Below are 6,910 nucleotides of genomic sequence, written 5' to 3'. Positions count from 1 at the left end.
CTTTTTTCTGAGGAAAGATGGAGTCCTTTAGGCACTAGGTATGCAGATATTTTTGCAAGCGCCTTCTGAAGTTTGTTTTGCGTTACCCTCCGGGATTTTTATCCACTCCAAATACAGATGTCGTCCGCATAAAGAGAGATCTTGACGCCACGAGGGAGAACATGCTTCAGGTTGATGAACGTGAGATTAAAAAGTAAAGCGCTTAATTTACCTCCTTGCGGTACTCCTCTTTTTATTTCATGATACGATGTTGGGCCTTCTGCCATGCACATGAGGCGTTTTCGTCCTTCAAGGTAATTTGAAATCCACACGTATAATCTTCCGCCTAGTCCAAGTGCAATAAGGGATGCTAGTATGGCATCGTGGTACACGGTGTCGAATGCTGATTTAACGTCTAGAAACACTGGCAATACAAGGGCAATGATGTTGTCAATAGCTGATCTGTTTTGCCGAAATCGATTCATTTGAGTTGGATAAAGTTTTTTGGTTTCCATGTACCAAGTGACCCTCTTAAAAATAATCTTTTCCATTAATTTTCCAACGCAGCTGAGCAAGGCTATTGGTCGAAAGGAGTTGTAGCTTGTCGGTGGTTTTCCAGGTTTTAAGACAGCGGTGATTTTCGCCAGTTTCCAACCAGACGGGACGATGCCATGTAGCCATGCTCTATTGAATGTTCTAGAAGACAGACGGGAGTGCTGAGATAGATGAGAGATTGCGTCGTCGGTGATTTCGTCATAGCCAGGAGAGGAGCGTTTGCTGACGTCGGAAATCGCTGCGTTGAGCTCCTCTATTGTAAACAGAAGGTCCAAGGCAGGTGCAGCAGCTGGCGGAGGAACGATATCGTTGAACTGTGAGCGCATGTGCGTCGACGAGGTTGCAGACAGCAGCTTGCAATACTGTTCAGCTGCTTCCATCTGGGAAATGTTTTCGTGCAGCGATAGCGCACTGAATGGATGCAGCTGCAAGATATTGTTGCGCATGCCCTTTACAACGCGCCAGATGTGGGACGAAGGTTTGTGAATATCTAAATTTGCGCAAAAGTCTTGCCATCGCTGCCTTCGTAACTTTTCCAAATGGCGCCTCACATGTCTCTGTGCCTTGCGTGCTTGTTGCAGGTCTTGTAAAGTTCTGGTGCGTCGCGCCTTCCGCTCCGCACGCCTGCGAATGGCTCGTAATCTCTCATATTCTTCATCCGTCTTGATGTTCAAACGCCTTCGCATCACACACGATGATTCCTTAAGGCAGCGAGCTATGGTTGCAATGAGGTCATCATCTGTAGTTGCAGCAGTAATCAGCTGATCTACACTGTATTCATAGGTGTCCCAATTGGTGCACTTAATTTTAATTTCCAGTCGGAGAGCATCTGTACCGAGGTAAGATATTAAAATCGGGTAGTGGTCGCTGCCCCTAGTTTCCATGTTTGTGCGCCGTGAAAACCTTTGAGCGCTGCGGCTTGAGACAAATGAAACGTCAATGCAGCTGCTGACTGTCGCGTTTTTCATATATATGATGCTTCCATTGTTAATTGGCTCAATAGAGTGTCTCATCATTAGCTCGGATAGTTTCACTCCGCGCGAACTTGTATATGTGCTGCCCCAGATCTCATGGTGCGCGTTAAAGTCTCCGCAAATAAGGTATGGCGGGGCCGTGCTGCTTATTATACTTTGTAGCCTTGAGGCATCGAAACCATTGCCTGGCTCTATGTATGCAGCGATAAATGTGAAATATTGAGTGCCGATCATGGTTTTGGCACATACGTATTCTTCAGTTTCATGAGTAGGCACGGCAACTCTGGCTACAGGCACGTCATTGCGGAAGGCAACAAAAAGCCGACTTACGCCGTTAGAGCGTTGCGAGTGTAGTAGATGGTAGTTTTTTAATATAAAGTCATCTTCAACCCGAGATTCGCATATTACAACGAAAGGACACCAATATGTACGTACAAGTTGCCGAAAGTCGGTGAGCTTTGAACGTAGTCCACGTGCATTCCATTGGAAAACTGTACATGTCTTAAGATTTGCGTTGATGAACGGTTGCAAGGTGCAGGCGTCCGATGAAGTCATTTTCGTTGGTCTCCGGAGCCACGCCGCAAAGCCGAAGAAGAGGCAGCCGGAAGATGTTCTAGGGACAAGACAGCTTCTACTTCCGGAATACCTTCGTAGGAGGGGTTGGCACGCTGCAGAGCCCTTATGGCCGCAAATAGCATCGGGATCAAGATGCAAGTAATGTCGGCCGGTGTGTCTTGACCTGCCTTCTGCTCATTCTCCGTGCGAGAACGTCGACTTGCTTGGGAACTTGCACCCTGCGAGAGCGCGTCACGTGTGACCTGAGTAGTCTTGGTGGTCCGCTGGACCCGTGTGGCTTGCCCGTAAGACGTGCTGGCGGGACCTTCACTTTGAAGCGGAGGGTCATTTGTAGGCACAGCCAAGGCTGAAAGGACAACTTGTGGGTTCGATGGTGGTTAGCGTCGTGCAGGAGCTTTCCCTTGTATTTGCTCGACACTGCGGGCAAGTGTAGCTGCCTTTTTCTTTGGGCAAGCCCCATACGACGCGGGATGCGGGCCATTGCAATTTGCACATTGGAGTTGGTTGCGCGAAGTGCAGTCCTTATGTGTGTGCTATCCAGAACAGATCTTGCAGCGGAGTTTTCCCCTGCAGTTCTTGGCGATGTGCCCATGTCTCTGACATTTGAAGCACTGCACAGCAGATCCAATGTATTCTGTGACGGGGAAGCTATAAAATCCAAGGAACACTCGAGCTGGCAAAGGAGAGCCTGGCTTGAACTCCAAGATGACCGAGCGTCGACGACTTTCAGCGACGGCTAGGTTTTCATCTCGTGAGTAGGTGACTTGCCGACGAGCAGATGTCCCGCCTTGATTGGGCAGGTAGTTCCCCAGTTCCCCATCCGTGTATTCGAGGGGTACACCTTAAATTTTCCCATACGTAGCAATGTATGACTGCGGCACGCGCGTCTCGACGGCCGTACCAGCAAGGGTGGATATACGAAGGAGTCGGTTTACGGCGCTGAGTGACGACATGGTCACAATAAGGCTGCCATCTTTGTCCAGGCGATGGGTCAAAACTTTTTCTTGCGCTGTTGCCACGACTTCAGACGCCAATAAGTTGGGGTTCGCTCTCCACAAACTGTAACCTTCGGATGGTTTGAAGATCACGGAAATTCCAGCGGCTCGCTTTTTCTTGTAAGTGACCATTGTTAATTCTCCTTCCCCCTAGACATTCTCCTTCCCCCTGCAATTATCGCCCCATATCACTAACAAGTATCCCATGTAAAATCCTTGAACATGTTATCTTTTCTAGTCTCATAAATTTTCTTGAATCGAACTCCTTTTTTACCCCGGCTCAACACGGCTTCCGCAAGACGTTCTCGTGCGAAACGCAACTGTTATCATTCACTCATAAGCTTCACTTAATTTTGGACCGCCGCTCACGCGCAGACTGTGTATTCCTTGATTTCGCTAAAGCGTTCGATAAAGTCTCTCACAATCTACTTCTTTTAAAACTGAGTAAACTAAACATTGATGCTAATCTTCTTTCATGGCTTGAATTGTTCCTCGTTAATAGGTCACAGTATGTAGTCGCCAATAATCACGAATCTTCACCGAGTCCCGTTTATTCTGGCATCCCACAAGGCTCTGTCCTAGGTCCCCTGCTATTTTTAATGTACGTGAATGATCTACCTGGCTACGTTTCGTCTAACATCCACTTGTTCGCGGATGATTGCGTTATTTTTCGCGAAATTAATCATGACAACAATATTAAACTTTTGCAAACAGATATTAACGCAATCACGTCCTGGTGCAACACATGGAAGATGGAACTAAACCCTAACAAGTGCAAAATTTTACGTGTTTCAAGACTTAAACCTTCTGCTCTACCTTCCTATAACCTTAACAGTTCTATTCTCGAGTTTGTAACATCTTACCGCTATTTGGGAGTACACATATCCTCAGATCTCACCTGGTCTGTTCACATTGATAACATAATTAACAATGCCAATCGAACCCTAGGCTACCTCCGCCGCAACTTTTCTACTGCCCCGGTTGCCCTAAAAACACTGCTGTATAAAACATTAGTCCGCCCAAAACTTGAATATGCTTCCCCAATTTGGGACCCCAGCTGTGAAACTCTGACTAACTCTCTTGAACGCGTTCAAAATAATGCCGCCCGTTTCATCTACCGTAATTATAGTCGTACGTCGAGTGTCACTTCCATGAAAAACTCACTTTGTTTATCAGAACTAGCAACTCGTCGCCGGTACTTCCGTCTTTGTTTCTTCCACAAAATTTTTTACCATACTCCGGTTCTCCGCACATCCTTCATTCCTCACCATCCTATGTCTCTTCACGCATTGATCATCAGCATAAGGTAGGAGTAATGCATTGTCACACTAAGACATGTTCGCAGTCATTTATACCCAGGACATCGCAGGACTGGAACCACCTTCCCGGGCCAACAGCTGCCATCACAGAGCCTCTACAGTTCCGAAGGAACTTAGTTGACACCGTTTTTGCCGGCACTATCTGATAATGTATACCATCACTGATGCTGCTTTTGTTGTACCTTTTGTTGTTTTCACCCACTCCCCTCTGTAAAGCCCCTGGCCTTGAGGGTAAAATAAATGAAATGAAATGACATTCATTTCCGTGACTCAGTCGTGTCAGAAGACGCATTTTGACTGTCGGGTTCTCGGTCAACAGCACGCTTTTTAGAGGCTGGCGCATTTTCCCGGTTATCCTCACAATTGAAGTCATGTGGAACTGCAGGAATAACTTGATGCGGTCCACTTGGGGTAGGCAGAATCTGGTTAGTGGCGTCCATTACGGAAGCATGCGGCGCAGGCGATGGCGGCACCCTGCTCAACTGCAGGGCCCGCTGGCAGCTGCGCTGAAGCCGTTTGACGCGGTGAGTCCGCCTTTTTACAGTCACTGGGTGGTCGTTAGGAGGCAGGGCGAAGGATTATAGGCACTGCGAATAACCACGCCTACAAAATCAAAAAAGCTCCAGAGCGGCGAAAGCAAGCAGCCGGCTCACCCGATCTTCCTCTGAGGAGGTATGTCTCGACCAAGCACATTATCCTTACTTTTGACCGGTCCACACCCCAGAATACGTCAATACAGGTTTTGTACATTGTAATGTCCGTCCCTACATTCCAAACCCGCGCCGCTGCCTTAAGTGCCAGTGTTTCGGGCACGGAACACACTCCTGCCGTGGCCGTCTGACCTGCGCAAAGTGCGCCCAGCATGATCATCCATCTGACAATTATCCATCAACAACCCTTACCTGCTGCAACTGCGAGTGACCCCACGCTGCCTACTCTCGAAAATGCAAGAAGTTTAAGCAGGAGAAGGCGATCATAAATGTGAAGGTCACTGAAAACATCACCTTCCCAGAGGCGCGAAAGAGGTTCGCCTCTTTTCTCCTGGGGAGGTACGCCGATGCAGCTCGCCGGGGGGCGGAGCGGCGTCTCGTGTCTGCGGGACCCCAGTACCGCGAGTCGGACTTCGTGCCGCCGCCCCCCCCCCCCCCCCCCCTTGGTTGCCTCGGGCAGCCCAATCTGTCGCCACACCACTTGGTGAGACAGCAGCGGTTGGGGTGCCAACCTCTTCCGTAGGGACCGGTGCCGCTTCCGTTCCGCCTCCCCGTCAACTAGTGCGTTGGAGGGTGCGTAGGGGATGGACACCGGGGGCCCCGCATCGGCTCCCACCGCCAGCGCACCGCCCGTGCACTTCTGGCGCCCCCGACGCCCGCGGCGGTGGCGGCTCAAACGATGGGCCCCCGAAGGGGGGCCAAGTCCAGTGGGCCCTGATCGTCGGGCACCCCTCTGACATCTCACGAGTAAATGGACGTTGGGCCGTTCCTGCCTGCAACGCAGCGCAAGGAGCGGCCTCCAACTTCCAAGCCTGCAGAGAGGCCTAAAAAGCCCAATTCGAGAGTAACAGCCCCGAAAGACGACACATGAACACACACACACACACACACACACACACACTCCATTCATTCGTAAATGTAAATAATCGAAACAGAAAACATCATTCAATGAAATCGCAGAGGCCTCCTTAAAAATCTTGATGATGTGTATGAGATGCTGCATGCCAATTAGCCAAGGTTCATGTGTCTCCAAAAACCGCACCTCAATTCCACAGAAACAAATTTCCTAAATAGGCACATGGTATTCAGAAAGAACAGGGTTGGCGGCACACATTCTTCGGGTGGTGTGGCCATTGTCGCCCGGAAATCCTTAGCATGCCATCCTGACAATTTCAACACTGTCCTTGAGGCTGTAGCTATTTGCACAATAATATTTAATTGGTTGATAACGGTGTGCTTCATTTACATTCTTCCTGATGTTGCACTTTCGAGCTCTCACTTCGAGGCGCAGGTTGACCAGCTGCCCGAGCCATACACCCTCACAGGCTACCTTAATGCACACAACTCTCTTTGGTGCTCCTCCAGAACGGATGCCCGAGGTCGCCTGATAACGAAATTCCGAGCATCTAATGGGAGCATGACTTTTCAACAAAAAACAGCCTACATACCATAACACAGGACACAACGCATACTCATAACTTGACTTGGCTATTGTTTCTGCAATCCTCTTTCCATGTCTTCAGTGGGTGTGGGCACGGACCCATTTGGTAGTGACCACTTCCCCACTTCACTAACGTATATAGAAAGGTGCCCAAGCAGTCGATCTTCCCACAACACGTTTAATGAATCAAAAGGAAACTGGAGTACATTTACAGAAACATCTAAACTACACCACACATCCATAAAACACCTACATGTGGAGGAAGCAGCCCAACTCATCACGGCGCACATACTCGACGCCGCCGAAAAGTCCATTCCCCAGGCCTCTAGTGCGTCACGCAACCCAAGGAGGCCCTGGTGGA

The sequence above is a fragment of the Haemaphysalis longicornis genome, unplaced genomic scaffold (genome assembly GCF_048455015.1).
Source record: "Haemaphysalis longicornis isolate Haplotype H1 unplaced genomic scaffold, Haemaphysalis longicornis Haplotype H1 scaffold_1, whole genome shotgun sequence".
NCBI classification, from domain to species: Eukaryota; Metazoa; Arthropoda; class Arachnida; order Ixodida; family Ixodidae; genus Haemaphysalis; species Haemaphysalis longicornis.
This window is presented reverse-complemented; position numbering follows the sequence as displayed.